Source organism: Sesamum indicum, linkage group LG10 (genome assembly GCF_026168435.1).
Source record: "Sesamum indicum cultivar Baizhima isolate 11 linkage group LG10, ASM2616843v1, whole genome shotgun sequence".
NCBI lineage: Eukaryota > Viridiplantae > Streptophyta > Magnoliopsida > Lamiales > Pedaliaceae > Sesamum > Sesamum indicum.
Genome location: NC_142666.1, coordinates 22,079,765 through 22,092,337, shown reverse-complemented (window position 1 = coordinate 22,092,337; position 12,573 = coordinate 22,079,765). Strand labels below are relative to the sequence as shown.

The following is a 12,573-nucleotide window of genomic DNA, read 5'->3' as shown; positions in this document are numbered from 1 at the left end:
ATGAGTAAATTGCATTTAACCCCATTTTTTTTATAACATGCACTTATTTCACCTACATGTGTGGGTTACATGTGATTATATTTTTAAATTATGTATGATTTAATTATATTTTAATTCAACACATGCCAGACATATATTAATGTATTAACACGACAATGGTGCGGATTTTTCTAATTGATATCATATGATATAATATTGTATTAATATAGCATTTTTTAATATTTCTCGCTCTTCGCCAGATCCTAAGAGGAATAAGGTTCTACACAAGATTAATAAAAACATCGAATTTTTAATATAAGGTTCTTTGCATTTTGATGATAATACAGGGGCAAAAATGCAATTTACCCTTGAAATCATCATCTTGTTCACGGGTCTGTCACTTTCTCACCCTCAAACCACAGTGAAACCTAATCTTCCCAACTTTACCGTTGTGATTTCAAGAAAGAAAAGAACAAAAAAACTTTACCATTGTGTTCCCCGCGCCGGCGCATAGTTATATAAGAGGAACATCCACGACCAGATTTTGAAAAATCAAAAATAGTGCAGAAGAAAAGCAAGAGGGCGCTCACATTGACATGCCCTTCTTTTTTAACAGCGGCGTTTTTGAACATCGTCTCAGACGTCCGGCCGCCTCCGCCGACTGCCCTCAGCCTCGATCTGTTCTTTCTTAAGGTATTTCTTGAGAGTCTGACATCACCTCATTGCATAAGAGTTCTTTTAAGTTTCTTGCATTATGGGTTCTTGCATTGTGAACTTAAGAGTATCTTGGTTAAAGGAAGTCTGTCTTCCCAACGGAAGATTTAATACGAGTACTTTTCAGTGTCACTGAATTGTGAAATTACGGCCTTACTCTTTTTCCTTTTTGTCTTTTTTAAGGTCTCGATTTGTTATTTCAAGGTTCTTGAATTTCAATTACACATGGGTTCTATTGTATGTCTTGGATTACGACTGCAGTCTGCGGACAAGTGTCTGGGACTTACATACAAGGATGCTGGTGTGGACATTGTTGCTGGATCAGAACTTGTTCAGAGAATAGGCAAGATGGCTCTCTGAATTGGAGGTTTTGGAGGTTTTGAAGGCTTTTCCCTTTGGGTATGGTTGTTTTTTCATATGATTATATTCAGTAATGATACTGTTGTCATTTTGATCGCTAGTGTCTTGAGGGATATTAATACATATTGCCTACACTCACAAACTAGTCAATTTTTTGGCAGTCTTGTTTTTCAGAGCTTCTTTCTTGAAGGCAGATTTGGCTTTGCTTATTCCACTTGCATTTTCTGTGTCTAGCTTTTCCTTTTTTCTTTTTGGCTCTGATTTCATTGGTCTTTTCCCATCTTATAATGTTATTTAATTGCATCCAAATGCTTTCGCAGGGGATTCGTATAGAGATGGAGTGGGAACGAAACTTATGTTGGGTTTAGGGACTCGAATCGACGAGACTACTGGCATTGAATTGGTAATCTTTTGGTCTTTTACATGTTCTTTGTTAATAATGCATGCGTTAATCATTGTTTCGAATCAAGTTTTCACGAGTGTTAATGATATAGTAACTCCTAGGGCAAAACCTTTGTTTTTCCAAATCTGCCAGGAGAACCTGCAGGCTTTGGATTGGATTGTCATCTTTGTCCGCTGGCTGATCTTCCCTACCATTAGGTTGGGAAAGAATGTGAGTCTAGCAATGTTATAACTTGCGTGAATGTTGTGTTTCAGAAAAGTTATTTACAAATACATATTTGGTTGCAGTTGTTAATATATTTTGCTTGTGTGAATGTATTGGCCATGATTTTCATTTTCCATCCGTATAAATTGCTGCCAATGATCCTTGGTTTACGTGGGATTTTGTTTCTGAAAATGTTTGGCTGCAGTTGTTAATATATGGGGCTAGGATATACTAGAAATATGATGATTTTTGTTAGTCACACCATGTCGATTATCTTACACAATCTAGCATAAGACAGTTGCTTGAAACTAATGGGACCCCACATGTATCTTCACTTAGATCAGCAACTATGAACCTACTTTAGGAACAGTAAGTAACACTTTGTTTTTCCTGCTATTATCTTTGTTGCCGATCAAGTTCACTTATCTTCTTTCTTAATGCATATATGTGATTCGCTGAATATGAGCTTGACTTTAAATATCTCAATTTCCTCTTTGGACTGTAATGGAACTTCGTAAACCAATTGATACTTGCTCAATTGATGGGCCAGCAAAATATCTTTTCTCAAGTGCATCAAGTGCGGCATTTGTTCTTATGCCTTTTAATTGGAGAGTGCTACAATGTTGTATCTATGTTGTTTTCTTCCATGTCTGTTCGTAATTCTGTCTTGATACAAAGTATAGAGATTCAATAGAGTCACACGGAATTGCTGTTATCAATTCTTTTATTTGCAAGTTTTATTTGTTGAAAAAAGCACTATACTCTAAATTTGATGCAGGCAATGCCGTCACTGAAGTCTCGCTGAAACCCATATTTATTTGCAAGTTTGTTTCTAATTGCATTAAAATTGTGAAATTGTTCGATAGGTTTTGGGTCCCACAACCCATTGACTAGGTAAGGTGAGTATTTATTTATTGGTGAATTTCTATCCGTACATATAAAGTGAAATTTTAAGAGATTTTCAAATAAAAATTGGACCATATTGAACTAATGTTGGAGGTGATATCTGGTTTTCTTTAGCCCTAACACATATAGCGTTCAATTAGCAAAGGGCATCACCCTACCTGATACATCATTCTCCACATGCATTAAAGTGAAGCATATAAGTTAGTATAGGTTTTTCATACTTGTTTATTAAAAGATTGAAGGCTAGAGTTTGAATTGGGTTTGCCAATTAGGTGCAAACTAGATAACCTCATATCGATAAGAATTGTGTGGGAATTTGTTGACATTTTAGAACCTAATGGTAGCCTTACGTATCTTCATAGTCTTCTCTTCAAGTTTCTAACTGAAAAGCAACCAACGGCCCCTATCAATTCTTCTTTGCTGATTTTTCTCCTATATTTTGGAATCAAGAATGGTTGAGACCATTGATTTTATACTTTGTATAATTCAAACCTAAAATTTGCTGCTCTGATTTCTTTGGAAAGCCGTGCTTTCTCCATTCTGGTCTGGAAAGTATGGGATTAGGGATTTTTTAGGCTGCTCAAAAATGTGAATGATGCAAGTATAGAGTTGAGACCTTAATGAGAGAACAAATACCTCATCTTTTTGTAAATTTATTTTTGGTTCGTTTATTATGTTGGGTTTTCTTCATGAGCTGCCTTAAAACTTTTTGTTGTTAATACGTTTGACATTTGTGTATGATTTACGGAAACCATGTTAGTTCTTGTTATTAACATCTTACTTTTGAAGGTGTATTACAGAATAGTATGTTGGAACATCTATATTATACAATCATGAATTATTTTTTATTTGCGAACTTTGGGATTAAATGCTATGCTAATGTGGAACAGTTGTCGAGATGCCAATTAAAAATATATTTTTCAAGATTACTTGGTAAAACTTTTGTGAGTATTATTATGTACGTTCAAGAGTTCATCAATGATTTTTAAGGAACACAAAGTTTTGATAAGTTGAAATGTATTACTAGAAAATTGTTTCTCTCTTTTGCCCAAAAGATTTGTTTTCCTTGTCAAGTGTTCTTTTGTTTTCACGTAAAGTTCTTAAAATAAATTTTTCTCTTTGACTCAAAGATTTGTTTTTCTTGTGGGTGGTCTTCTTTAATTCTCAAAATCAGCTGTGGTTTTCTTTAATTCTCAAAATCAGCTTGAATTGCAGTAATTTCTTTCAAATTATTTAAAATAAATTTACAGCGTTTAGAATATTTTTTGTATTTGATTATTCATGGGCATATATTCATTTAATTATTTTTGATAAATGCATGAATAAGTCACGTTTTTGGATTTTCAAGGAAATCTGTTATTGATTTTTATTTCCATAAAAAAGAATTGGATTCAAAACAGTTTTTGCAGCTCTTTGGAAAATTTTAAGCTGCATTAAGTTTTCTGTTTTTTAGCAAATTGCATTCATCACCATCTTTGTTTAGACTTCCAAAAAAGTACACTATTTTTTAGCAAATTGCATCCATCACTATCTTTTATTTTGATAAATGATAAAAGTCTTTTAAGATATATATACAAGTGATTTTAACACAAATAATGAGATTGGCATCTCGACTGTTTTGCAATTTAGTATGCAGTATTTGATTTCTGAATTTCGTGTGATTGTGTAATAATGATTTTTCAACAAATTTTTTTGTGATACACCTTCAAATGTTAGATGTCAATGATATGGACATATATGGAGTTTTTGTAAAATTTGTACAAAAATGCAAATGTATGACAAACAAAAATTTCTAAGAAAGCAACATGAGGCCAAAAGCCAACATAATGAACAGACCAAGAATAAATCTACAAAAACATTGGAGTATTATCTCTCTTGTAGGCCTCAACTCCGAACTGCCTTGCGTCCGTCATGTTTAAAGTGGCCTTGGAATTCATAATCCTATTGCTTTCCCCATTAGAATGTTGAGAACGTGAAGGCATAATAGAAATCAGTCCGAATTTTGGGTTTGAATTATGCAAAGGATAATAAAATGGTCTCAATATTTCTTGATTTTTAAATATGGGGAAAAATCAGTAGAGGTGAAATGGATGGGGACAAAGGTTGCTTTTTGGGTAGAAATGGCAGAGAAGGATATAGGTTGTCCTATAGTTTACATGCCATTATGTGTTGCATACTTTTCTTATATGGTTGATTTTGCTCAAGTTTTCTTCTTTGTTTTTGCAGTTAAGTTAGCAGTGAAGATGATCTGAATGAAAGAGTCTGCTTAACAACGTTCATGGATTTGTCGATATCAGTTGTGGCGTTCAAGTAATTCTAAGTATGAGCCTCATGGGTTCGCCGTGGAAGTAAATCTTGCCTACTGTAAATAGAACCAAGCATGTTTGTAATACTTAGATCATAATCATGTATTAAGGAAACCAGAAACAGGGAAAGTATGTCTGGTTCATGCCTAAAAGTGATACCTAGAGATCCTATGTAGTTGTTTCCTTCTATCTTGTTAGTAAATATTTGATGTGGTACCATGTTTTGAGCAAGCAAGCAATTTTTCTTTTTCCTTTCTCATGTGCACTATTATACCTTCTCTATCTTTTTCTGTTTTTTTTTTATTTTTTATTTTGAGAGGAACAAACTTCACTCGAATTATCTGGCTAACTCGCCACACATGACAACATCAAGTCCAAGGGGACAGCAGGATGAATCAAGTAAACGACCAAGTAGGAAACAGACTATATATCCAATAAAAAGATTAAATACAAAATAATATTTTAACACGATTAATTTGATAGAAGATATTTTTATTATACTTTACTTGGCATAGTAAAATTTAAAATAAATAAAATGTGAATAATATATAAACACTAATCTAAACTTCAAATCCATCAATTCAAATATAGTCTAAGTGTTTCAGTCCTATTGTGAAAAGACATAAGAGCAAACTCTGTTAAAGAAGAAAATTATTTGCGATTAATTCCTAATTTCTCTAAACTAATTAAAGAATGAACACTATATTCTTAAAAATAAATAGGCAAATAACATTTCAACGTTGTTAATTTGCTAGGAATTTATTTAAAATAAACAATTTAAAATAAATGAGCAATAATCATTTTAATGAATATTTTTATTAACAAGAAAATTTCTTATTCTTGATTGATAAAATATTTTTTAATAAGGTTTTAAAATTTTTTATATACTAAACTATATTAGTATAATATTAATTTATTTATTTATTAATACAAAATAAGGAGAAGGGTTATGTTGGAAAAATATTTGGTTTCAAGCAATCGAAACGATATTTTGAAATATTACAATCGGATTTAAGAAATTAAAAGCAAATAAAGCCACGTTGGAACAAATAACATTCCTTAAATTGGGCTGAAAATACTGATTTTCAAAAGGTGGAATGCTAGTTTCCAATTATCGCATGTGGGCTGAAAATTGCTAGCAGTGGGCCACAGCCTAACACTCCACAGTTGATGCCCATAATTAAGAATTAAAATAAATAATATTCTTTTACTTGTTAAGAATTTTAAAAAAACAGTATAATTATAAAAAAATAGCAGCAGCGGTGCTGCCTACTTTTTAAACACCTCCAAAACCATCCCACTCTTGTAACTTTCTTTTTCTTTGCATTATTACAATAATTTCCACTAAAAAAGTACATTCTTTTTTATTTACTCTCACACAAGTTTATATATATATATATATATATATAATTTTTCTCTAAAACTATTTTGGCCATCATCTCTAAGCTTTGTCTTGAAGATCCATTTACAACCAATTGCCCGTTTACCAGGCAAAAAAGGAGCAAGCTTCCAAGTGTTGTTGTGCTCTAAGGCCTGTAGCTCATTTTTCATGGCCTCCCTCTATTCTTCATGCTGGATGGCCTCAAAAAAAGACTTAGGCTCCTACAAAACAGATAACGAGGCTACAAACAACTTAAATGCAGGAGTGGTGGAGTGTAAAGAAGGAGGTACATGTGCAGAACATATAAAATCATTAAGCCAAGGAGGACATTGAGTATTTTTGTTGGAACGACGAAGAGGAGGTGCAGGTGGTTGAGGAGCAAGAGGAGAAACAGAAGGGACACAGGAGCCAGAGGAACTGCGGGAAATGGGTGAAAAGTGCAGTAGGATCACAGACAACATCATCAGTATAAGGGGGAACTAAAGGAAAAGGACAGAGACTAAGAGAAGAGAGAGAAACAAGGTAGAAAAAAGAAAGTAATGTTCATGGAAGTGAACATCTCTAGAGATGATAATACGGTTTTTATCCAAGTCATAGAGTTTATATGCTTTCTAGGTCATGGCATACCCTAACAGAATGCACTTGAGAGCCCTAGGATGAAAGTTAGACTTGTGAGGATCCACATTACTGGCACAGCAAAGGCAACCAAAGGCACAAAGATGAGTGTGAGAGGGACTGTGATCTATTAATTGTTCAAAGAGACTTTTCTAGTGGAGGAGCTTTGAAGGTGTTCTATTGATTAAGTAGGTTGCTGTGAGAATGAATCACCCTAGAACTGTAGGAGGCTTGGTATAGCAAGGCTCTAGTAACATTTAGAAGTTATTTATGTTTGCGTTCAATTCTCCCATTTTGCTGAGGTGTATATGTGCAAGAAGTTTGATGGATGACACCTAGATCTTGACAAAGAGTGTGGCAGTCGTTGTTGAGGAATTCAAAATCATTGTTCGTCCTTATGACTTTTATATTTATGGCAAATTGGTTATTGATCATGGAGAAGATATACTTGAGAGTGGAAGCAACTTAGGATTTGTGTCTCAAGAGGTAAGTCTACAAGGAGCGACTGTAATCATCTAGAATTGTGAGGACATAGTTGCACTTTTAAATTGTATAGGTTGTATAATGGCCCCAAACATCTAAATGTATAAGATGAAAGGGTGCTTCAGATTGTGATTCACTGGAAAGAAATGTCATTAGTTTGTTTGGCTTTGTGACACACATCACAGGGTACATCAAGATCGACATGAGTGAAAGCACAGATTGGAATATGCTTCATTACGTTTAAAAGAATGCCCCAGCCTATTGTGCTAGGTTTGTACATCACATTGAACTGAGCTAGAACATGCAATATTGCAATGCACAGAGGGAGGAAAGGCATATGTCTTAAGGCACTGTCTAACAATGTAGAGATTCTTGGGAGCAGTCCCTTCAACCAAGCTCCTTTCGTAACTTGGTCCTGCAATAAGCACTTAGCTTAAGGGAACTGAAAAGTATAAGCATTGTGATGACATAACTGGCTGACAAATAATAAGTTGATAGAGAAAGAAGGAATATAAAGACTTGCGTGTGTGTGACATGGTCATTTAAGTGAACAATGCCAACGTATGATGCAAGCTTCATGGAACCACCAGGCAAGTGAATGTATTTGGTGTGTGGAGGCTTAGTGTATGAATGAAAAAGTTGAATGTTTCACATATATGGTTAGTAGCCCTGCAATCAATTATCCAACAGTCCGAATCATTTTCAGATGGTCCAGAGGTATTACCAGTAAACTCTTCTGTATTTTGTGACAAGCAAAGTTCGGTAGTGGTGGTATCTACAGATGTTGCCCTTTCATCCAGTGTTGCTGCAGCAACAAAAATTCGATTGCTTGTTCCTTCTACTTGTACTTGTACCAGTTTTGCTCTCCATGAACCTGGAAGCATGTGTCTTATGTAAGACCAGGTTTATGACAGTAGGTGCGCAACAAATTATGTTTATTCAAATATGGTTTCCTCCTGTTTGAGAACATATCTCCTACATCCTTCTTGTTATCTTTCAACATGAGCTGGTAGACCATTTGTCTTGAGACTTCTCCTATATCAGTGTGAACCTGCCTTTGTTTCTCCACTGTGAAAACCATGGAGAATGCTCGCTCTAAATCTGCCAAAGGTTCTTGCATCAAAATCTAGCTTCTTTCATAATCAAAGCTTTCATGTAACTCCATGAGTAATTGCATCAATTGTGTGTTCTCATTCCTCTCTGCAATTGCTTTGTTTTGACCACATGTGCAGCCTCCAGAGGTGCATTTGGGATTAGGCGCCAGGTGACAATTTGTTCCATATTTTATTAAGTCTGGTCACATAAGCAGTCAGTGATAGATCCCGTTGAATTTGATAGACCATAGGGCCATTGCTCCGCCCATATCTACCTTGAATCTCAAGCCAAAGTTCACGTGAGGAAGATACGTACATGAACGACTCAACAAAATCTCTGGAAATTGAATTCCAAATCCATGACGTGACCATTAAATCCACCCGTCTCCATTGTTCAAAGATCACCGAACCAGCTGTTGGTCTGGGGAAAGTCCCATCAATGAAAACGAGTTTCATCTTTGTCCCAAGCGCTACAGAAACTACCATGTGATTCATGGGTGAAAATTATAGAGACCGCTATTAGTAGGAAGAAAATCAAAATGGCTAAACACACCAAAGTCAGGGTTCAAAACTACAATATTTTGTAATGGTCGCTGTCAACCAATTTCAAGAATTGGTTAGCATATCATAACCACCCAAGGCAGTTATCAGATTTTATCAATCCTCCACTCATTTTTCCTTACTATATCCCCTTTAGTAAATTAAATCAATCCAAGACCACTCTTGCTAACAAGATACAGTAAAATCTCTATAAATTAATACTCTATAAATTAATAAACTCTCTAAAATAATAAAATTTTTCGGTCCCGACTTGGGCCTTTGTAAAAAATCATCAAATTCATGACGTGACCATTAAATCCACCCGTCTGCATTGTTCAAAGATCACCGAACCAGCTGTTGGTCTGGGGAAAGTCCCATCAATGAAACCGAGTTTCATCTTTGTCCCAAGCGCTACATAAACGGAGCGACTCCATGGTAGAAAGTTTGTTCCGTCTAACGGAGAAGAGGGTAGTGTCAAGCTCGAATTCTTAGAGGGATATATATATATATATAGTGCATCTCTTTCCAATTGTTCTGCAGCAGCTTTGCTGCTCGGACTCACAATCGAATCCGCCATAATTCAGCAATTCTCTATGCGCCATTGAAGTAAAATTGGTTTTAGCACCCCGAGATCTTCACAAGGAAGGCTCTGATGTTAAAGTTTGATCTTGAAGAGATATGACACAGTGGAAGCCATGAAAATGAACATTCAAGCTCTGTTTTCTGTGAATTCGTGTATATATCAATGAGGAAGAAGATGATTGTGATTTATATACAAATGAGCTCCTATAACTATCACTAACAGATTAACTGACTAAGTAATGACGTGGCCGAATAGACATGAGAATAAATGAATCAGCATACACATTAGACGTAAGAAGTGAAAAAATAAAACAAGCGTGTGACAATAGCGACTTCATCTTGCGTCTACAATATCAGTGTCGTCTTCTTCATGGTTTCATCATCTTCAGGCTAGTGTTTGTTGTTGCTGCTGCTGCTGCTCATGGAATCCATCATCTAAGAATATCATTTGATCTGAGGTTGGATCCAGACAAAAAGAGCAGAGTGGATAACTTACCAAGCTCTATAGCCGCCACAAATAGTTAAAGTCAATTAAGACATCTCATAATCTATTGAAAGGGTTCAAATTTTAATAAGATTTGAGTATTGCAATTATTTACTTGGAATATGCTTTAGCTACAGGAATAACAATATGGGAAACAATCAATTCAATAATTCTGAGCAAAGGTCATATTGATTGATGAACTATGTTGTAAGAGAAGGAACAAAAATACGAACTAGTCTTCCTTTGGTTATCACATCAAGCACATACCTCATTTGCCTGGAAAAACAAATATGATATAAATGAATGTATTGAAGTCCAACTGTACCTTAGCTGAGCAATGGAAAAAAAATGCTCAGAGTCCACGTATTGATTAATTGTTTACCTGATAAACAGTAAGCCACATGTAAGCACAAGCATGAGTCAAGCATCAGCTACAACATATATAACTGATTAATTGTTCTTGAGCAAAAGCACCATTCTCCCTCTTCCATGCGAGTATCCAAAAATCGCGGTGAAGCTACAGAAACTACCATGTGATTCAAGGGTGAAAATTATAGAGACCACTATTAGCAGGAAGGAAATCAATATGGCTAAACACACCAAAGTCAAGTTCAAAACTACAACATTTTGTAATGGTCGCTGACAACCAATTCAAGAATTGGTTAGCATATCATAACCACCTAAGTCAGTTATCAGATTTTATCAATCCTCCACTCATTTTTCCTTACTATATCCCCTCTAGTAAAGTAAATCAATCCAAGACCACTATGCTAACGAAATATATTGAAAGGAAAAAAGAAGAGGGCAATACACTCTCTCCTATCCTGTTATTGCTCTTATTTCAATAAATACTCTTTAATATCAGGTAAACAAAAATGAGGATACACATCTATGCAAGCACACAAAAATATTACAAAGGACATAAATAGACCACAAAGACACACAATACCCGTAATGAGTATAAAATATTGCAAAACTATGGTGATATCCTGCACAAGAAAAAAGGTTGTGTAGGTAAAAATGAAGACTTAGAAATTGAAGGAGGATGGCAAATGTAACAAGACGCAGATGACATTCGTTGGCGCTGAAGATAAAAGCAACACCTCACTTCTTCTATGTTCAAAATGAAAGTAAAACATGTCCTATCATGACACACACACTCACACACCCCACCCCAAACACACACACAACCCCCACACACTCCACACGCATACACACACACACAAACACCCAACACGCACGCACACACCCCCCACACACATGCGCACACACACACACCCCACACCGCACACGTGCATGCACACACACACACACACCACACCCACACACCACAAAAAAAAGACGGACATACAAGGAAATGGAAAATTCGAAACAAGGAGGGGGCATCATTAAGCAAAACTTCTCAAATTTGTGGCCGATAAAATTGAGAAAAAAATGCAGTCAATTTTTTCAGACGATGAAGTTTCATGCTCTCGGTTGTCCTGCACCTGCAGCGTTTTCATGGCATCCGAAGTTCGTAGATATGTGAAAGAAGCACTTCGATTTGATGAAGGCCCTGGATTGATAATTCTGCTTGCAAGGAAGCAACGAATAATTTCTCCTCTTTCCACAAAATGCATGCGCGTAGCTGTGAGAGGATTTCCCATCCATGTAAAGAAGAAACCAATATTGTGAAGACAGGGTGTTAATTGTGGACGGGGTAATCTGGAACAAAGGGGCCATGTTATACTACCCGAGAAGGCCATGCCTCAGCATTCTTGATATTTGGAAGCAAATGGCGGATCAGCCATAGACGATGCTCCTATAAGCCCCTTGAAGCTCTATCAGACGTTGGTATGACAGGTTTGCCTGTCAGTGTGCATGGGTGCCAGCATGGTGTGGCACTAGAGCTGGTTAAGTGTTGTTCCAGTTTAAGGCAGACTGTTCATCGTATTAGAGTGACGATTAGCTGTGCAGAGGTGTGAGCAACAATACGTTGGTGTCGTAGCCTTGTTCTACAGTGGTGAATGATTGTGGGTATGTGTGGATAGGGGCTTTGCATGGAAGGTTGCGGGGGTTGGCTAAATGGTACCCGAGTTTAGTGAAGATAGCACTTGAGTTGCAACAAAGAAAGGTGCCGCCCACACAGGCCGCATGCATTTGCAGTGAGACCGGATGTCATGCACTTATGTAGGACACGACGTTCAAAGGGCAGGAAGTTGCACGCGCAGGCAACATCCAATGTTTAGACGACATCAAGTTGTGCGGCAGGCAGCACCCTACTTGCGGCAGACTAGCAGACAATGTGCGTCGCGGAAGAACGGGAATATATGCGCTCAGGCTGATTGATGATAGCAGTTATGTGTGACGCTTTTATGGTTGTTGTCTTCCCTGTTGCATGTGCCATTATCCCTCATGACAACCGTCGATAGATAGGAGACAAAAATTTATTTTTTATTACTACAAGAAAATAGAAAATTATCAATAAAAAGTATTTAATCATAATTTTAATATCTTATCTCAATCAAACATATTTTACTCGC

General features: G+C 36.2%; 1 long non-coding RNA gene across 3 annotated transcripts; it reads left to right on the top strand.

Moving 5' to 3' along the window:
• Positions 1-352: 352 nt before the first annotated feature.
• LOC148786794 (uncharacterized) lies at positions 353-5,124 on the top strand. Of its 3 annotated transcripts, none has more exons than XR_016067984.1 (5): positions 353-672; positions 877-1,092; positions 1,374-1,456; positions 1,589-1,666; positions 2,439-4,786. It is a non-coding gene; the product is annotated as an uncharacterized LOC148786794 (long non-coding RNA). The 3 variants fall into 3 exon arrangements; XR_016067982.1 differs by lacking the exon at positions 2,439-4,786 and adding an exon at positions 4,793-5,124 and having other exon boundaries at positions 357-672; XR_016067983.1 differs by lacking the exon at positions 2,439-4,786 and adding an exon at positions 4,793-5,124 and having other exon boundaries at positions 361-672; positions 955-1,092.
• Positions 5,125-12,573: the final 7,449 nt, after the last annotated feature.